The sequence below is a fragment of the Lissotriton vulgaris genome, chromosome 3_1 (genome assembly GCF_964263255.1).
Source record: "Lissotriton vulgaris chromosome 3_1, aLisVul1.2, whole genome shotgun sequence".
NCBI classification, from domain to species: Eukaryota; Metazoa; Chordata; class Amphibia; order Caudata; family Salamandridae; genus Lissotriton; species Lissotriton vulgaris.
Window position 1 is genome coordinate 245,358,577 of NC_141689.1, and position 18,731 is coordinate 245,377,307.

Below are 18,731 nucleotides of genomic sequence, written 5' to 3' on the forward strand. Positions count from 1 at the left end.
GGGTCAGGACTACAAGTAGCCCAAAGCACAGCCTCAGCGATCGCCGAAATGCATATGCTGCTGCAAAAGTACACAGTGCACAGGGGTTCGGATTGCACGGTCCCCACGAGGGATACTGGTTGTAGAATTGCTGAGAGAGCAGATCAACCTCAGAGACCTCATGAACCCAACTCCTGTGTTACAGAAATCTGCGGAGTCCTCAGGAGCTCGGGAGATGCAAACTGGTCAGATGTGTTTAGGTGCCTGCTGCTGCAGGTGAGTTACTCCTTTACTCCAAGGGAGATTCTTCAGTCCGCCTGCATAGCGTAGATCATCGAAGTACTTGGTTTCTGTAGCAGAGTTTAGTCCAGGTAAAATCTAAAGTCCTGTAGTCAGGGGTTCCTACTTTATACCCAAGGAAGGGGTGGGACAAACTCTGGGGGCCCACCTATGGGAGGGTCAGGACAGAGGGGTGGCTACACCCATGTCCTTTGTCCAGTTTCACACCAGAGCAGGAGCCAATGGCTCCTGCAACCAGTTTGAACTGGACTATGCACAGGGACACCACATGTGCCCCCAGTGCAGCCTTCAAACACTCTCAGAGTGCACCCACCCAGCCCCAGTACACTAAATCCTGTCTGGGAGGTGGTCACACCTCCCTGTGACAGAAAACCTATTGTCAAGCCTTCCCCTGCTCGAGCTTGGCTCAGCAGCGGAAGGGCAGACTCGTGTCTGTGGCTGGCCGCATCCATTTTGCGATGCCCAGGTCAAGAAAGCTGGTACCGGGTAGCCCGGTGTGTCACATAAGTCCCTCTAGAAGGGTGGAAGCATACTTCCCACATCAGTTACTGGTGTGGAGGTATGATTCCAAGGTATTTGACACCAAACACAACATGTTTCTTAGCAGCCATTTTAAAGTTAGCATTTACCGGGAGGTTATAATGCATTAAAATATATATGGTTGGCTGCATCACAAACTGCAGAGGGGCTCTGCTGATGCAAGTGCACCCTCTCACATAAAACCCAGCACCCTGCCTTCAGGATTGATAAGGCCTGCCATAGGGGTGACTGATAGGTTTATATGTGCAGTGATTTAGTATAGATATAGTGAACCTATATCTAAGTAAGGGGTGGATGCACCACCTTACACAGGCTATGGGAGCAGACCTGTGGTGTCAGTTTGAATGGTCTCTCAGGGTGGCATAATACATGCTGCAGCCCCTGGGAGGTCTCTGGGGTCCCTATGCCCTTGGTACATAGTATACCATATAATAGGACTGATAAGGGTACACCAGTATCCAATCTGGAGTGCACCTAAAGTACATGCAATCAATTTAGAGGCGAAAGCAGCTAGACTGGGGTCCTGGATAGCAGGATCCTAGTCAACCTAAGTAAAAAACAGTGATACATCAGCAAGAAGTGGGGGTAACTTTAAGACGCAGATCCTACTCTCCTTCAATGGCCAGTCCCAGATCGGTGCCTGATGTTTTGTCAGCCCACGTTTTGGTGACAAATGCTAGGTCGCGCTTATGAGAGCTCACCATCTCTGCGAATTCTATGTTGTGTTTTGCCAGGGAATGTGCATTAATAAACATGTCCTGGAACACCTGCGCTTCTTGCAAAGGAATGTTTGTGAGGTCTTGTAGCCAAGCCGTGTCTGATCTTGGCAAAGCTCAGGGGTAGTTTGCACTGTTTGCATTACCTGGGCTCACTCTGTAAGTATAAAAGTGTGCAATTAGATTTATTATTTACCAGGTTGAAAGACAGTAATTCATCACTGGAATATTTGAGGCCAGACCCACCCTCTAGAAGAAAACGGGCAGGGGTTTTGGCCCTGGGTCCGGCCCGGGTGCGGAATGGCGCAGACAGGCTTGCCTTTGGTGCGCCCGCTGCGTGCGTCCGCAGTGCACCTCTGCTCAGGCTTCTCCCTAAATAGGTGGTTGTGACGGGAAACTACACCGCGCCCCACCTGGAAATGCTTGCGGAGTGCCGGAAGTGACAAGGTGGTTGTGGGCTGTCTGTAACGCCCTCCACGCAATCTGCACCAGCCTTGGAGGAACAGGGCTTAGACCAGGGTACCGAGAGTCCTCTGAGGAGTCACTCTGCGATGGTGGTATACAATTGAAAGATTCATGAAGCATATTAGGAACCTCCAGTCTTCCATAAAATTGTATTTACATTGTGCTTACTATCCCTGAGGAGGTGTTGATGGAACAGCTATGTAAAAAAAAAATGCATTACGTGCAGTCAGGGTATTACTGAAATCTATCTTTTGGAAGCCATATTTTACCATTAAACTTTTTGTGCATGTTTTAGCAGTCTATCTTATACTGTGTATAAGGCAAGTATAAAATAATGAAACACACTATTTAAATGAGGGTCTAAGGGCTAATTTAATGACTCTGTACTGGATACATGCCCCCATGAACAGAACTATACCTTTTGTTGTAATAAGTATAAAATAATGCCGTTCATATTCACAGTACTTTCTTTCTCAGGCTGTGACCCCATAGCACTACAAATATACAAGTCAGTATCCTCCTCTGCACCAATCAAGATTTAATTCTATGACAGTCTGCTTACACCCAGGCCTTTGCAGTGCATAGCTAATAGAGGTCCCATAATGAACAATTGTGTTGCATTCCTTTTTCATCTAAGCTCCCCGTTAGTTTATATGTAGCTTCCTAAGGGTAAAAGACCTAAAAAAACAAAAAAAAACACAAAAAAACTTTCGGAACAAACTGTTTAATATTATTTCCCCACCGTAAAAATGATTAGTTATGTGAAGTGAGGGCGTTTATGGTTGTCGATGAGTACCAGGTTATAAAATGTTTGTCAGGAGGTAGTCCTCCAGCCTCAAAAATGTTGACATGGCGGTGTCTCGGCATCTGAAAGATTGAACAGCTCCGCTGTAGTTGAATGCATGGGGGTGAAAAACAAGCCACCTGCAACCACCTGCACAAATTGCGCACCCCTCAGCGGTGACCGCGTCAGGCAAAAAGAACTCCACTTCCCAAGCACCCGCCTGCCCTGGGGGCGGGGCCGGGACGTCACATTCCTGCAATTCTGCCTCCCAGTGTCAGTGTGAGCCGGGCTCTTTCCTGCCTCTGCCCCCGGCCAAGCCGCGCTGCCCACACCGCCGGGGCTCATGGAAGGCAAGGCAGGACTGTGAGCCGTGGAGGGCCCCTGGAGCACCGGCGGTGCAGCAGCAGCAGCCCCGGCCCCGCGCGGCTGGACCTGACACGCCGCTCCCTCGTTTGGTCCTGGGGACAGCAGTGGCTGTAGACCTGGATGCAGCAGCCCCGGGCAGGCGGTGTACCTCGCACTACAGCCCAGCGCAGGGGACGCGCAAGGCGGAGGACTGCTGCTAATCTGGATCCGCATCAGAGGCGAGTAATGCTGGATTTACTGTCTGGGTGATTGCTTTCTGCTAAGGGCTGCGCCGAGGGCAGCGTATTTTTCTCCAGGAGGGAAGTGGGGGTCAACCACAGCAAATGAGTGGTTTTTCTTTTGTTTTGAAAGTGCTAGCTGGGCTGGATTTTTGCAATTGTGCCAGACAAAAGGTGACAGCTGTTTACGCGTGGCAGTGTGACCACTGCAGACCCTGTTAACCCGCTGTAAACTAACCAACCACATGTGTTCTAACACCAGAGGCTCGTCGCAGTTTTGCTGCATCCTGTGTCCTTTTAGCAGGTAGTTATTTCCATCTCCACCTGATTTGCAGTGGCTATAGATGTACCATAGATGTGGTGTTTATATATTGTGTCGCATAGTCTCTGTCACATCCAGATTTCGATTGATTGCATCTCTCCTGTTAAGTGGCACATTCATAATACAGTTGCCACTTGGGTTGTCAGTGGACTAACGCTGATGCAGCTGCCTATGGGTTAAAGGAGACTATGTGGTTACAAAAAAGACAAATTATGCGTCTTTGTTTCAGAACCGTTTCAAATAATGGCCCCTGGTGCATTGGTTTGGCCTTTCTGGGCTGCACTGTTCGTGCCAGAAATGTGTCAGGCCTGGCGGTGGTTTGTGATTGATGGCGCATAGTAAGGGCGACACAAATCCTGCTTCTCCTGTGCATTTGCTTGTTACTTTTTCTTCGATCTGATTAGGGTTGCTTTCTTTTGGGTGCGTGCGTGGTTTCTCCAGTTTTCCATTTGATTGCCCATGAGTATCCTTGTCTAGGATTTCTGGCAAATTAAGGCTTCCCACGCAGGTGTTTCCGCTGTCACGTGAAATAGTACCAAGTTGTCCCAGGCCATGTGACGCTATTGCTCAAGCCTGACTGCATGGCCGGCTGCACCTTGGATTGTGGGACTTGCAGTTCTACTTAGAACATTTTCCGCATGGGATTAACAATGCCATCACACAAAGATGTTGGCAACAAAAGTCAAGACTGGTTGGGGGTTTTAAGCAATTACTCGGGTTACTTGGACCAGTGCACGTGGCATTTGGGGGATTGGAGAGGTTAGGCTTCAAGGTGCGGGCTAGCAACTCATGGGATGTGTAAAGATCCCACCCAGTGTTGCACTTTTCAAGCAGCTTGTGTGTGTTTTTTTGCTAACAGCATGATTTATTCTTTTACTTATTGTTTGATTTTTAACATTGTACGTGTGTACTCGGAGCATCATGCATTGTCTCGAAAGGTAGCACTAATTTAGTGTTGCACATACCTTTGGGCAACTTGGGAGCTCTGGAAGCTTTGCAGCTGGGTGGAGTCCACTTATTGCAGATAACAGGCGGGGTGTTGAGTTCAGATAGGCTCTGTCATTTTTTCCTATCAAAATCCCCAAGTCTTGAGCAGAGGCTTTTGCGTATAATCCTGCGTTTAAATTTTTAGTTCTGGGTCTGGTGACTTAGTGGACTAATGTTTCCACTGTAGGGGCCTGTGTGTTGACCTCATGGTCACAGGTTCAAATCCCAGCGTTTCCACTCAGCCTTTCATCCTTCTGAGGTGGATAAAATGAGTACCATTGAGTCGGGTAAAAAAAAACATCTGTTATTCAGCGCCAAGGTACCTTTCTGGGTGAACGTGTGCAAATACACGTTATGTTAGCGTGCCTTTTTAATTCATTGTTACTAGGAGTTGCAAGGCTGGACTATTAGCTTTGAATGTGTCCCGTGTTACACATGGCAGACCCCTTTAACTAGTCCTTGTCTTTTTAACCAAAACCACTTTACATATTTTAATTTGTAGGTCAGTGCTCCTAACCCCAACAGTTATCAAGTGGTGCCTGTAGTTAGATTTGTTTATCCGGCTGAGGCAGAGACTATAGGCCTTGTACTTCTCACTCATGGTCCATAATGTTTGGAGTGGCGTGCTGCCTGTCCACAGAAAGGGTTTTTCCGCCTTGTCGAGGATACGAAGACGTAGAAGTGGGCACGCCAGGGCTCGAGTCGGGGTACCACGCGGGTGGACGGTGTCCCCCCACTTATTTTACCAGGAGCTCGATAACTGGAGAAAATGCAGCCACACATTCACTCTTTGGCCTCTCTGGGGGGGATTCGAGCACATTCAGAATGCTGCTCACTCGCTGGCTTCTCTGATGCAATTGCGTCTAAGGGATGAGCGAGGGGAGGCAATGAGTCTGATGGAGCAAGCCACCTTTCCTGAGGTCACTTCCTGTTGTGACGTCAGCGTCCCCCCCACTTTTTTTGTAAGAACTTGTGCCCTGTGGCACGCCACTGCTCGAGACAGGAACCTGGCTCTGGTCCAGCTTGAGTTAGTATTTGACCCTCCAGCCCAAATGATCCGTGCTATCGAATAGCGTCAGCCCGGCATCCACAGTGTAATCTCCCCCATCAAGAATTAAAGATAAAGCAGTGACCTTTTGATGCAAAATGGTCGAGAGAAGGAGATACCCAACTTACGACTGAATTCCACAACATGAAACCTGGAATCAATCCCAGCGTCCCTACTTTACTAAATTGTGTGTTCCTAAGCAAATGCATATTTTATTTCACCATGCCTTCTTTTTCTTCATTATCACATATGAGAGCATTTTCAATAGCAGAGTGCAGGATATGTGCTCTATAAAACCCCATGTGTTTGATTTAACAGACTGTAATTTTGTTGCATGTATAACACCAATTTAGGCCACATATTGCGTGCACCACAACTGACTTGCCTCTTGGCTCACTGGTGGCATTTTGTTTAGGGAGGGGGTTAAACTTCAGGACTTTAAGTGGGATGAAAAAACTTGGGGGAGGGGTCTCTCAAATGGGCGTGGCTATAATTAAGGGTGTGGCTGAAAAACAGGTAAACTGAAAATCTGTGCTTAGCTTAGAGTGCAGCCCTACTGGTATTTTGCTGTTTCTGTCATTGCATCCAGATATAATACAATGAGTAACATTACATCTACAAGAAGCCACGGCTATTGGCTTTGTCGATGGTTGTTAGTTGTGTAAGATAAATAAGCACCAACTATGGCTTTGTTGTACCACACATTGATAATGCTTCAGTTCTGAAATGAGGAGACTGTGAAAGAACTCTCTTGATGTTGAGTGGTGCTGCTGCTGCAGAGTTGAGATGGATTGTTTTCCTCTTGATGGTGAGGGCAAAAATGGAGAACCCGATAGGGGCCCGTCTCAGCACCTGCTTTTTAGAATTGCCCGTGCTGAGTCCTGACAGAACCCGGCCCACTTTAAGCCCTGTTAATTAAGCATGTTTATAAGTCTATTATCAAATCAATTGCTTTTAATAAAAGCCGATCAATGCTGTAATGCAATCTGATACACTAACTTGAATTGTTTGCTTTTGTTAAAGAAACAAAGTTTTGGGATTTTTAAAGAGATAATTGTAGTTGATTTTTGTTGCAAGATTCACATGGCAAACGTTTTCATTGCTCGCTGGTTCACGGGCTCTTAGACCTAAGCCAGACCCTTGGCTCGCTCTCTGTTTATTTTTGTTGGCTCGCGCATCTCTAGTATGAAGCGATACATAAAAAATATGTCGAAGCAATAATGGGGAATGCTACTGTACCAGAATCAATGCGTGGAGCTTAAAGGACAGGCACAGCTGTAGCGGTGGAATTTAGCAGTATGACATTTGACACATATACATGCATGTCTGTTAATACAGCAGAACGTGTTACACGTGTGAATGCCAGCCACAGAGAATTGGGGAGAAATGCTACGGAATCTTTGTATTCCCTAAGTAGCATGCATTGGGGCATGCCACTTTAATAAAAGCAACAATAAGTTAAAACATGAAACCATGTTCCAAAAACGAAGGAGGTGTTGTTGCATTTTGGTGGAAAAACAGGTAGTTCCAACTGGCACAGTTGGGAAAGCGGTGAGCGCGCGGGCTCCACCCTGCATTGCTCAGGAATAACAGGTTCACGTCTGGAAGCATGGGCGTGGTGTCTCACTGACACTCTCCCCTCCCCATGGCACACTTTCATCACAGCGTGTGTGAGGTGGAGGCTTCACTTGCCTTTGGTATGTGTGGAATCTAAAGCTGGACGCTTTTTCTGACGCGACGGAGGAGGTATTGCCCCTCGGTCCCTGCCACGTCAGAGCCGCCCATGATGCTGAGAGCGGGTGGACACCACGTGCATCCTGCGCAGGAGCAGGCCGAGCTAGGGGCCGTGGGAAAGTTGCGTGGTTCGGCGCCGGGCGCACCAATCCACAGCCGGTGCCAGTGGAGATGAGACGCGCCAAGCCCATGTCGCAGCGCCTTGTGAGTCAATGCAACACACGAGTGCTTTATTGTTTTGGAAGTGCAAGTTGGCACAGCTGGTGCAGTTAAACGCCACGTGTCCTCGTAGAAACAGGTGCAGTTTCTGGCACACGGTGCAGACAAGGGAATACTACTGAGATGGAATAATCACATCCTTTATGTCTATACCACTTCAGAGTTCCCAAGTGCATACAAAGTAGATTTATATTTGTTTCTGCAGCTCCTTCTTTACATGAAATACGGCACTGGGAACAACACTTCACATGTGACTTTCAGCCAGCCCTAGGTTTTTCCAGTCCACAAGGCAAATATGGAAACTACAATCGTGAAACTACATGCCCCAGCATGCTTCGGCTGTTGATTGAAAAATCAGGGCAGTGTGAAAAACACAAAAATGACATCGGCCGATTAATACCTAGGCAGGTGTTATTATTATTCCATTTTAATTTGACAGTGTTAGAACTTGGAGTTGATTCTAATCTGTGGCTGACAGTCTCTTATCTTTCCTAGAAGTCCCACGTATTAACTCGTATCTGCTACAGCAGGTGTCTCAAACGTCAGGTAGTTTTTATGGTTCGACAGGATCCGCACTGTATGTCCAGGAGATCCACTTAAACTAACTTGACACACAGTGACTATAAAGATTAAAGGGACCTGGTCCGCAGTCTTTGCTTATCCTTTAAAATCTGGTCCTTCTACACCAAACTCTTCGGTTCTGGAACCCAGGCATTGGGGAGAAGAGTCAGGTGGCATACAATACTCTGTGTAGCTCCCTGCGTCACATTTGTATATTTCAGAACATCACGAAATATTTAAAAGTAGTTTTGTAAATTTCGGACTATTATTCATGAAAAAAAAACCGGTCTGGAAGCGAGTTGTGATGGGAGTGGATACTCCCCTTCAAATGAAATATTGTAGTAACGTGCAACAGGAGATGGCAGGGCACGTGCACCATTTTGAAGATTGTATTCCTTTAACAAAATATGATTCTCAGAATGTTTTTTTTTTTATTCAGGAGTAAAAAAATCGTCATATTAAAGACTTTCTGGAAACATGCATATTTCGATGTATAGTAATAAATATGGTGATGCCTGTAATTTGTTACCACTGAAATTGGCCTTAATACCCTGCTCCTAGCAACATGTAAAATGGTTATAGGTGGCAAGCTACACCAAAGTTTTAAGGATCCAAAAATCTCTGGCTGCTCACTGTGGCAAGCAGTACGAGGTGTATACTTCTTATTTTTGTATTATAGCAGGATTACTAACTCCTCATACATGTTTTCACACAATATGATTCTAGAAATGTAGCCCAACACGTTTCCCCCTATGGCACTGTGAATGAAAAATCTCCAAGGCTCATTAATAATGTAAGCTTCACATTGGGTCTGTTTTGTATAGATGGGTACATCATGCTGACTATTGCAGTCATCTCCATGTGGATTCTGTAGTAGCTAATACAAGTATTCACAGTTAATATTCGTGTAGCATAAATGTACATGCCATACATGTAAAAGTCATTTGCATAGCCAGTGCTTATTGCCAACATCTGGCATAGTTCCAGCCCTCCTTTACCTACGTTTGACACTATTGCTATTTTCAGCATGTGCTTGGCAGTCCCTTATCACAATAGACCAGGCCTCAGAATCCTTCGAATCGTGTGTACTCACTTAGCAGTTAGTTGACCACGACTAAAGAATAAACCAGTCGACTGGGATTGTATTCTGTTCCATTTCTGGTGTGCAGTTTAAATTGTACATGTAGTGCATTTGTTTTATCCTACTACCAGCAAGCGGGTAGCAATTTATGTCTAGCGGTACAAGCACTCCACTCATTGGATATCGAACTTTTTAAAACAAACAAACATTGGCAAAGCCAGTAGCTGTGGTTTTCATGAGCTAATGAATGCAAGCACAGCAAAAGATAATTGATGAATACGGTTGAATTGAATGCTATTTACATATGACCAGAAGTTGTTGCCCCTATCGGCAGCCTTCTATCTAGAATACTGCTATTATTGTAGTACTGTCTGCCAAGCATCAGTCATGGCTAGGTATCAATGTGCATAAGTTACCCTATTTATCTATACATATTCGTCCAAAATTAATAATGTCTAGTTATGACAATTTTTATATAAAGCCTACCTACAACTTAATATAACTCTTATTTTATATGAGATCACTTACCCAAGAAGAGTCAATGTATTCACTTTAAAATGAGGAAATGCAAGGTCAGCCCTGCAAAGATTTGCACCACTAGCTTTCAGCTCAGCAGCCAGGTGCCAACACAACTCTGCTGTCTTATCAGTTTTATGTGAAACAAACCTGAAGAAAGCGGTCCTAATGAAATCTTCTTGACTAACCTAATTTAACAAAATTTTCAAAATATGACATTGTGGAGGTTGACTATTTGAAGCTGGTTAATGCCATCTACAGTAATTTTTGTGTATCCAAATGTCATTTACCAAGAGGCACACTGATACTAGTCCAATTCTTGCCAAAAATGTTTCTTCCAACCTCCAAAACCCTTCCATTTGTTAACCTCAAGACCTGGCTCTTCGCCCCCCCCCCCCCCCCCCCACCAGCGCCTTGAGGCCCTCACGGGTGAGTAGTGCGCTCTACAAACCCCTGATTGATTGAATCTTTACAAAATTCTATCCTCCCAGTTCTGGGCCTCCTCTGAGTTTCTTCCCTCACTTATGTCACTGCTCTTCCGCTTTCCATCCTATTTGTTGTCCTTCTGTACCCTCTTTATTTATTATGGCATTGGGATTCTGCAACGCCCTCCCTTTTTCTTCAAGACCCTTTATACACCTTGCTACTTTGGTTCTTAGCTCTCACCTGTTTTGTAAATCATTTTCTGGAAGGACATTGTTTTCTTTGCTTGTACCCTCACTCCTCCTATAACACTTCTTCACCATCATTCTTTACCTTTTCAGCTCTTTCTTCTTTGTTTACTACACTTTGTATTCACTTTCCGGCGTTTTTGTTAATTTCACACAATTTCACTTTACATTTTTGTTCAGCAACTATGTAAACTTTTTGTCAATTTCTGTTTTATCACCCTCCCTGGGATACCATTCCCCAATCCGTCATAGTTTCGGGCATTTTTCTAATTTAATTTTGGTTTTCTCAGTTACTTTTTGTCATTTCTGATTCACCAACTTGATGTTCGCCAAAATAACCTTTTGTGAAAAACACGCTGTATGATCTTAGCGGCTAAGGAATTATTCTTGATGCATATTTTTGTTGTAGTTCTTCATTCTGCTTGCTTGAGCTCACTGCAACAACTTCACATGAATGAAAGACTAGGTAGGAGTTACTGGATTTTGAAGTTCCAATTTATGTTGTATTAAAAGGGCTCTAAATTCGCCCATTCTTTCATCCTTCCAATGATCTCGTCGTGAATAAGAGGACTCTTTGTGGCCTGACACGTTTTCAGTGTCAGTTGTGTGTGGGACAAACAGCAAGAATATGCTTCAGTGCTAAGCAGTCTCTTTCCAGGAAAGTAGCATTAATGTGCCCTGCAGCCTTGGGTGAATTGCCTGTGCACAAATTACAATTGACTGTAGAATAAGACCAGAGGAGGTAGCTTAGCGGCAGGTGTTTTGTTCTCCTCTGAAGTTGACCTTAAACCAGTGCCCATGGAACATGACTCTGCTTCTGAAGGCTGGTTCTTCCTGGTATAAATCAGATGAATAATTGGCTGTAATCCAAGGATGTGAGCACCAGACTTCTGCTGAAACAACCTTGGGGACAAGGTGTAGGAATAGTCTTGGGTTTCCTATAACTGTCTTTAATTCACAAAAGATGAAGAGGGAAGAGGTGTGGCGCAGCAGCCAGGGCTGCTGACTCCGGAACCCCGGGGGCTCACGGTTCGAGCGCCGGCAGCAGATCAGCCCAGCACCATGTGACTCTGGGCAATAGCTCACTTAATGTTCCCGGCGACCCACAGCACCTTGATGTGAGGCGGAGACTTCCAATCAGGGAAGGAATTGGGGCGGGAGGAGGGAGGGAAGTGGGGCAGAGGAGGCTCACCCCTGATCAAGAGCGTAGTAGGTATCATGAATGCAGTAGGTGCAGTGACCTAGGTGTCCAAAGGAGTGAGGGATCCTTTCCCCCCCTATTTTTGTTTAATAGGTAAACTTGGGGGGGGGGGGGAATTTCTTTACTTGCAGTGAACCCCACGCCACCCATCCAGCACCTTTTGTATTGCAGGAAGGGTTGCTGAGGACACAGACGTTCTATGTCAGAGATTTCCCCCCCCCCCCCCCCCCCCCAATTTCTCCGCCCCACACCCCTGCCTGTGACAGTCTACTATCCAAGAACTGTATCCATGGCCAATGGAATAATGTGGTTTAGCTGCTGCAGCGTTTACCTCCTAATCATTAATTTTGCCGCTTAATCCACAATGTGCTGCATAATCTGCGAATTTTAACATAAAAATTGATTCTAAATCAGCAGAATAAAAGTTACGAAAAAAACTGCGGTGCGGGGGTCCGTGCAGTGGACGGCCCTTAGCGAACATATGATCTGCAAACTGCCTGGTCACCATACCAGAGTAGAAGGGCGCAGTGGGTTTCTGTATCCATGTCCAAGCGAGATTAATAGCAAAGGACATATTTGTACATCTATTAAGTGGATGAGCATAGACTTACAGCCAGTGCATTTCTGCCTTTCACATTTAAACTTCCTATAAAGCACGCAAACTGATGTAAAGACAAGATGTAGATCTTTCTGGATGCTGTACTTCGCAAACTTCACAACTGACAAAGGCCAACTCACGTGCCACCCTCGCTGCTGCACTGTCTTTTGTTTGTGAACACTACGATTATCCATGTAAACTTGTACCGTCCATCTGTTCTTGCTTCACATTTTTCAACCGTTTTTTGTGATTGGTTTCATGTCAGAGTTTTTATGTAATATGTATATACAAAATTGCCGCTTTTGCTGCTGACCGTCATTGTGGCTGTGGTAAAAGTTGCAACATCGTGACACAGCCTGGACACACAGTAACTGTTTACAAGCTCCTTCTTTGAAGTGCTGATTAAATATCACACTGTCTCCACACACATCACTTTGTAAACATCTCTGTGGGGTCGGTGACACAGGGCAGTCCCGGTGTTTTGTAACATTCGACATCTCTTTGCACGTATCTCAGACTAGTGTTTTTAGCCAAGATGTCCCCACTGCAGTACCTTCTCTGACTATTCTTAGATATTGCTGCATTTTTCTCCCAATGGAAACAACACAGTAGGTAAACTGTGGTTATCGCACGTTCAAAAAAATGCTATTATAACCTAAACAAGATGGCGCTCAGGAACACCCAGAGAACAAGAACCCTGCTAGCCTTGCGTCATACAAGATGGCCTCTGTGCATAGTTAGGGCCTGTGAAGGGAGTGAGCTTCAGCCTCCATCTCAGAAAGTGGAGTGCAAGTATCGAGAGACTGCAAATGTTTATTAACTATACATAGAATTGAAAAGCTTTGCCACAGAACAAAAATGCCTATCTGTAAAGAGATACAAAATTAGGAACCATCAGATAGGTGCAGTGGAAGCACTGTAATTGACATATGCCCACAGACTGATCCAATAGTTTGTTTACTTTACAGCAGGGTAGGGTCCTGGATCTGGGCAGTATGCCAAAAACCATTTGGGATTTAACATCCAGAATGGCAGAAGTAGGTGGATTGGAAATCTCCTCATATTAGTCTGCATAGTTAATGGTGATAACAAGCAACCCCATAGGACGAATGACCGATCCGCACAGAGGTCCCCTCCGCACGTCTGGCCTGTGAGTAACTTTCACTGTGTTTGATCTTCAGGTAAATTTGGCTCTCCTGTGTTAGAATGACAGTCTTACTATGAGTTGAGACTCTGTAGACCAGCCCCTGCCTGGAAAGGAGTATTTTGAACAGAGTGGCCCGTGCAGGTAAGGGCCGAGTGGCCTGGTGATGGGGGGAATTGACAGATGACGAAGAAAAAGTAATTATTTATTCAATTTTCCCTCGGCGGCGTCTGTTGAATCCCCCTCCTCCTCACCCCCATACTGCCCCATCGCTCTTACCTGCATCAGCCGTTCCTGTTTTTGAAGGGTCAAATGCACTATGTGAAAACAGATTGCAAAATCATCTTTTGCAAAAAACAAAGACACCAAAATATACACTGATAAGAATACGACCTTACATAAATATTTCCCAACAAATATTTTGCCCTGTATCTAGCTCCTAATTTCAAGCAAACTCACTTCCCACATATTTTAGGGCTGAGATAATTTACCACTCTAGCTGCAGTCCTTGCATATATTGGATAAGTTCAGGGTTGCAAATTTAGTTCCCAGTCAACCTACTTGGATGTTTATGTAAGGTAGACATAGTAGTGTATATATTGGACTATCTGTTTTTGCAAAAGATGTTTACATATCAGTATATGGATAAAACTTTGATCTGCTGCGAATTCTCTTTTTGGGTAACCAGACAGCACGCAGTAATCCGTTCTTTGTAGCCTTGGGCTGTAGTAACACAGCTGCTGGCTCTTTCTGTCTTGACTCCTCAGTTTCAAGCGGCTTTACTCTCCGACAGTAGCCCACAAGATTGTAAAACTTCTATGTTTATAATGAGTTTATCATTAAACCTTTTAGAAGTAGTGAGTTGATGCCGTTTCTAAGGTATTTGCTTCAGCTACAGCATTCATAGCCCCATGTCCAGTTATAACACATTTCCAAACCTTCATTGTCCGGGCAACCATGGCGTTTTAGTTCTTGTAGGTGTATAAGAAAACAAACTGAAACAAAATAATTGTTATCTTCCTTTATTTAGGAAATTTATAAGGCACTACTGTGTTAACTTATGATTACTTTAGAGTGTAGACAATCTACTATTTGTTGATGAGACAAGGGAAGGTGAGTCCAGCCTGAAAGGTAGAACTTGTATTCATTACTGTGACTGCAAGGAGTTCAGTTAGAAAGCATGCCCGAAGAGTTGATGAATTTTTAGAATTCAGTAGGGCCTACCCCTGTGACCAAAGCTCTTATGTTGGACATTGATTTGCACTTACATATTTAAACCGTGTAGCTTCTCTGAGATTCTCACACAGGCAAAATTGCATGTCCTACAGTACACATTTTCATTTTCCAACACACTTCAGATTCATTTGTAAGCAAGAAAAGGGGGAAGGATATGCTTGGAACTTGTATAACGCTTTCACCGTGAATGTGCCAGATCTTGCGTCTAATGATACCACATTCAATATTCCAATTTAAAAATAAATATGGATTGAAATTGTAGGATGTCTGCCCTTTCTGCATGGTCAATTCAAATCTTTTTCCACCTTTTTTTCTGGGCCCTATATTTACTGGTACTAGAACTTTATGCAATGCGACAGTAATGTTCAATGCCACAGAGTATGTGCTCTGCCTGCCTGTAAAATAGGACTGTTAAAATTGGCTTTTCCCAGTTGTCTTATTTAACTTTCCTGTAAGGCCATGGTAGATTCAGAAAATTCACTAGTGGCATTGACGTTTAAAGTTCATACGTGGTTTGTAGTGAATTTACATCACCTTCATATATGACAAAAAAATGCCCACAAGGAACTCCATTGTGCTCTGACATGGCGGCAGTTTAAAAGCAATACAGCAACACCTGGCAGGGAAAAGTGTTTTTGCTCTATAGGGAAGTCTGTATATATTACAAGCTGACCTGGGCTTTGTGCTTAATATGCAAAGAAGCACCATGCTCCATACTGGTTCTTGCCCTGCCCTCCCAGCAAACAAATAGCCCAGATCTGTTTTCACTGCTTAAGTAGATTTTCCATAAACCTGTCTAGTTGTAAATAAATTCCTCATAATATATCTTTGCTTGTAAAATTCTAGGGCACTGTTTGAAAGTTAGTTTCCTCTTAGTACAAAACATCTAAGTAATGAGTGAAAGTAGAGTTTTGACAACTCCAGTCGAAAAATAACATTTAAAAAGCACAAGTGGTTAAAAACTAGTTTGTCACTCGGCACCACTCTGGAGGCGCAATACACAGTCCTGTCTGAGAATTAATAACACTTCTCCAAGTGCAGTTGGTTAGTCTAAGGGCCCGGGACAGCAGTATAGTGTTTCACAATTGACCACTCAACAGGGATTCTCTATCTGGGAGGAGCACAGGAACAGTTAGCAGAACAGCATTCACACGTCTTCCTTAGACTTGGTAATACCACATGGGTTTGGCAGGATCTTTCCCAGTCATTCAGAGTGCCATCCTAGACTTTCTGGCTCCAACTCCAGCAGGAAAGAAACTGACAGAGTGTTACTCATTTCAGTAGGGGACTAGCTAGAGAAAGAACAGCTCATGTCCAGACCGTAGAAGTGGATAACCATCTAGGACTTAGGATTTCTCTGGTTTTTTTTTTGTTTGTTTTTTGGGGCAGTACAGCAGAAAAAAATGGTGTAAAAGGGGGTAGGCTATTATTGAGGAAACATATAGTTGGTGGTCGAGCATTCTTCAGTCACTAACTGGTGATTAGGATAAGACTGGCACCTAACCACCACACCCTCAAAATACTTCTGGAGGTAGGAAAACAATATCTCAATAAAGAAAACACTACTGGAAAAAAGAACCCAAGGGCTTATAGAACTGAGGGACTGATACTGCTCTCTAGTGGCCATGTGGTTGGCCGCCTGTTTGCCTCCTCCAGAAACGCAAAAAGCAGAGGTACCCCAGACTCTCACAATCCCAGCTGACCACTGAGGACTGTACTCCACAATAGACCTGGCTGGTGAGTGGCCTGGTACCTGGAAGCCATCCTGAAGACCGTAAGGATGCAGGAGTGAGCAGAATGAACTTTCTCAGCATTTGTAGAAAAGTGGAACTTAGTGTTTTCTTTCCACCCATGAAGGACCGGTATGTGATGATGAGATTCCCCAGGCAGGTCACACCCTAGGTGGAGAAGAGATCTGGGTTCATCTAGCTCAGACCTTTCTGACACGCTGAAAGGGGATGCAGTAGGACCTCACTGTAAAGATATCCGGCTTCTTGGAGAACCGCCCAGCTACATCCTCAGACTTGCCTTGCTGAAGAATTTGGAGAACCCAAAAAGTAACTAAGTCACAAGTTGAAAACCAAGGGGGACCCGCTTGGTATTTTCGATTTACGCTCCATCACTAGCAGCCTAAAATCACACCTATACCCTGGTCACAGAAAACTATAATTTTTCATTGATGCTTTACTTTTTCTATGTGCTTTTGGACTTAAGACGTTAAAATTCATGTCCAAATCCCCCCCCCCCCAAATAAATGTAATCCTTTTGGTGTCTTTTTTTTTTTTTTTTTTTCTCCCTTTTCCAAGGTAGGAAATGTATTGTATTGTATTGTCTTGTCTTCCTGACTTAAAAATGACTGCCAATTGTAACCTATGGTATAGGGAGTTTGGGCTTTAGAAATGTTGAAGTGATCCACGTGGAGGAGACTAAATTCTGCTGTCCTCTGTTGGGGGTTTCCCCCTCAACACCACATTTGATTTGACTTTAATTTTATATAGCGCTTGAATGACCAAGAGTGTCTTGGCACTACCGCAAATGTTTATTTTATTTTGAAAGTTTTATATAGCGCGAACAAGATCTTTGCAGATATCAGAGCGCTTTACAAAGCCGGGAATACCAACAAGAGAGTGAATTTAAACATAATAAGTGGGAAGGGTAGGTACGTGAGGGAGCAAATTAGTACAACAAATCAATAATATAAATATTACAGTTAAATGTGTGCATAGATAGTCCGTAGCGTCAATAATACAGGTGAAATACATAGTCATAGAGTTCGAACATAATAATACAGATCGGTGTAGAGTCTTTCTAGATCCATGCTAATAGGTCAAGTGTATTTGGCCATAAAAATAGCTTTCACTTCTTTCTTAAAGTGTAATGGAGGAGATGAGCCTAGTTTCAGGAGGGAGTGAGTTCCAGATCCTGGGTGCCATTCCTGAGAAAGAGCGTTTATAAGTTTTTTCCTTCCGGAATCTTCGAGGTTTTAGCAGAAGATTGTGTGTGCCTCTGGTGTTTCTAGAGCCGCTAGAGATTGACAGCTTCTGAGTGAGGTATCCGGGAGAGCTCAGGTGTAGAGCCTTGTGTGTCATGCAGGCGATTTTCAGATGTATTCTGGCTTCAAAAGGCAGCCAGTCTAGTGATTTCAGGTCAGGGGAGATATGCGAGTGCTTTTTTGATCCAGTGATGAGTCTCGCTGCAGCGTTTAGAGAGGCTCTTAGGGGTGCAGTAGTGGTTAACGGGAGACCGCAGAGGGCGGTGCTGCCGTATTCAATTCGCTGGATGACTAGTGCTTGTACTGCAGTTTGGAAGTCTTTGGCTGGTAGGAAGGGTTTAAGTTTCCTTAGGGTATTGATTTGGAAGTTCGCTCCCTTAGTAGCTTTGCTGATATGATGCTGCATGTTGAGATTGGAGTCGAGAGTTATGCCTAGGGATTTCGCTGAATCCACTATGGTCGGTTGGAGATTGAGTGCAGTTAGCTGTTTAAGCCAGGTTTGAGTGGTGGAGATCTTCGCTGGAGGTGAGATCAGCAGGAATTCTGCTTTCAGAGCATTGAGTTTGAGATGATTATCAGAAAGCCAGGATTGGGTGCTTCTGATCGTTGAGTTCAGGAGTAAGATGTCATTGGGGGATTGTAATTTGAGATATAGTTGAGTGTCATCTGCGTACATGTGAAAAAGTACATTGGATGCTTGAAGCAAGGTGGTGAGAGGTTCCATAACCAAGTTGAACAAAGTTGGTGAAAGGGAGGATCCTTGGGGGACACCTAACGAAACAGGTATTGGAGAGGACATCAGGTTGTTACTCTTGAATTTCTGTGACCTGTTGTGTAAAAAGGAGGTGAACCACTTGAGGACAGTCCCGGAAAGACCCATTCTTGTGTTTAACAGATCGAGTAATTTCTCATGTTTAACAGTGTCGAATGCTGAAGAGAGATCAAGAAGGATGAGGAGGCAGGTATCCCCTTGATCTAGGATTTGAAGGGCGTTGTCAATTATGTGAGTCATAGCAGTTTCGGTGCGTTGACCTGCTCGGAAGCCTAATTGAT

General features: G+C 44.5%; 1 protein-coding gene across 4 annotated transcripts in view; it reads left to right on the forward strand.

Moving 5' to 3' along the window:
- Nucleotides 1–3,011: 3,011 nt before the first annotated feature.
- The window catches only part of CTIF (cap binding complex dependent translation initiation factor), an 856,085-nt gene continuing 840,365 nt past the window's right edge, over nucleotides 3,012–18,731 (forward strand). For 2 of the 4 annotated variants that reach the window (XM_086960366.1, XM_086960367.1), the window contains exon 1: nucleotides 3,018–3,368. The gene's annotated coding sequence lies outside the window, so the exon portion shown is untranslated. Of the gene's footprint in view, nucleotides 3,369–18,731 lie in introns of all 4 variants that reach the window. The other 2 variants (XM_086960364.1, XM_086960365.1) reach the window with 2 other exon arrangements.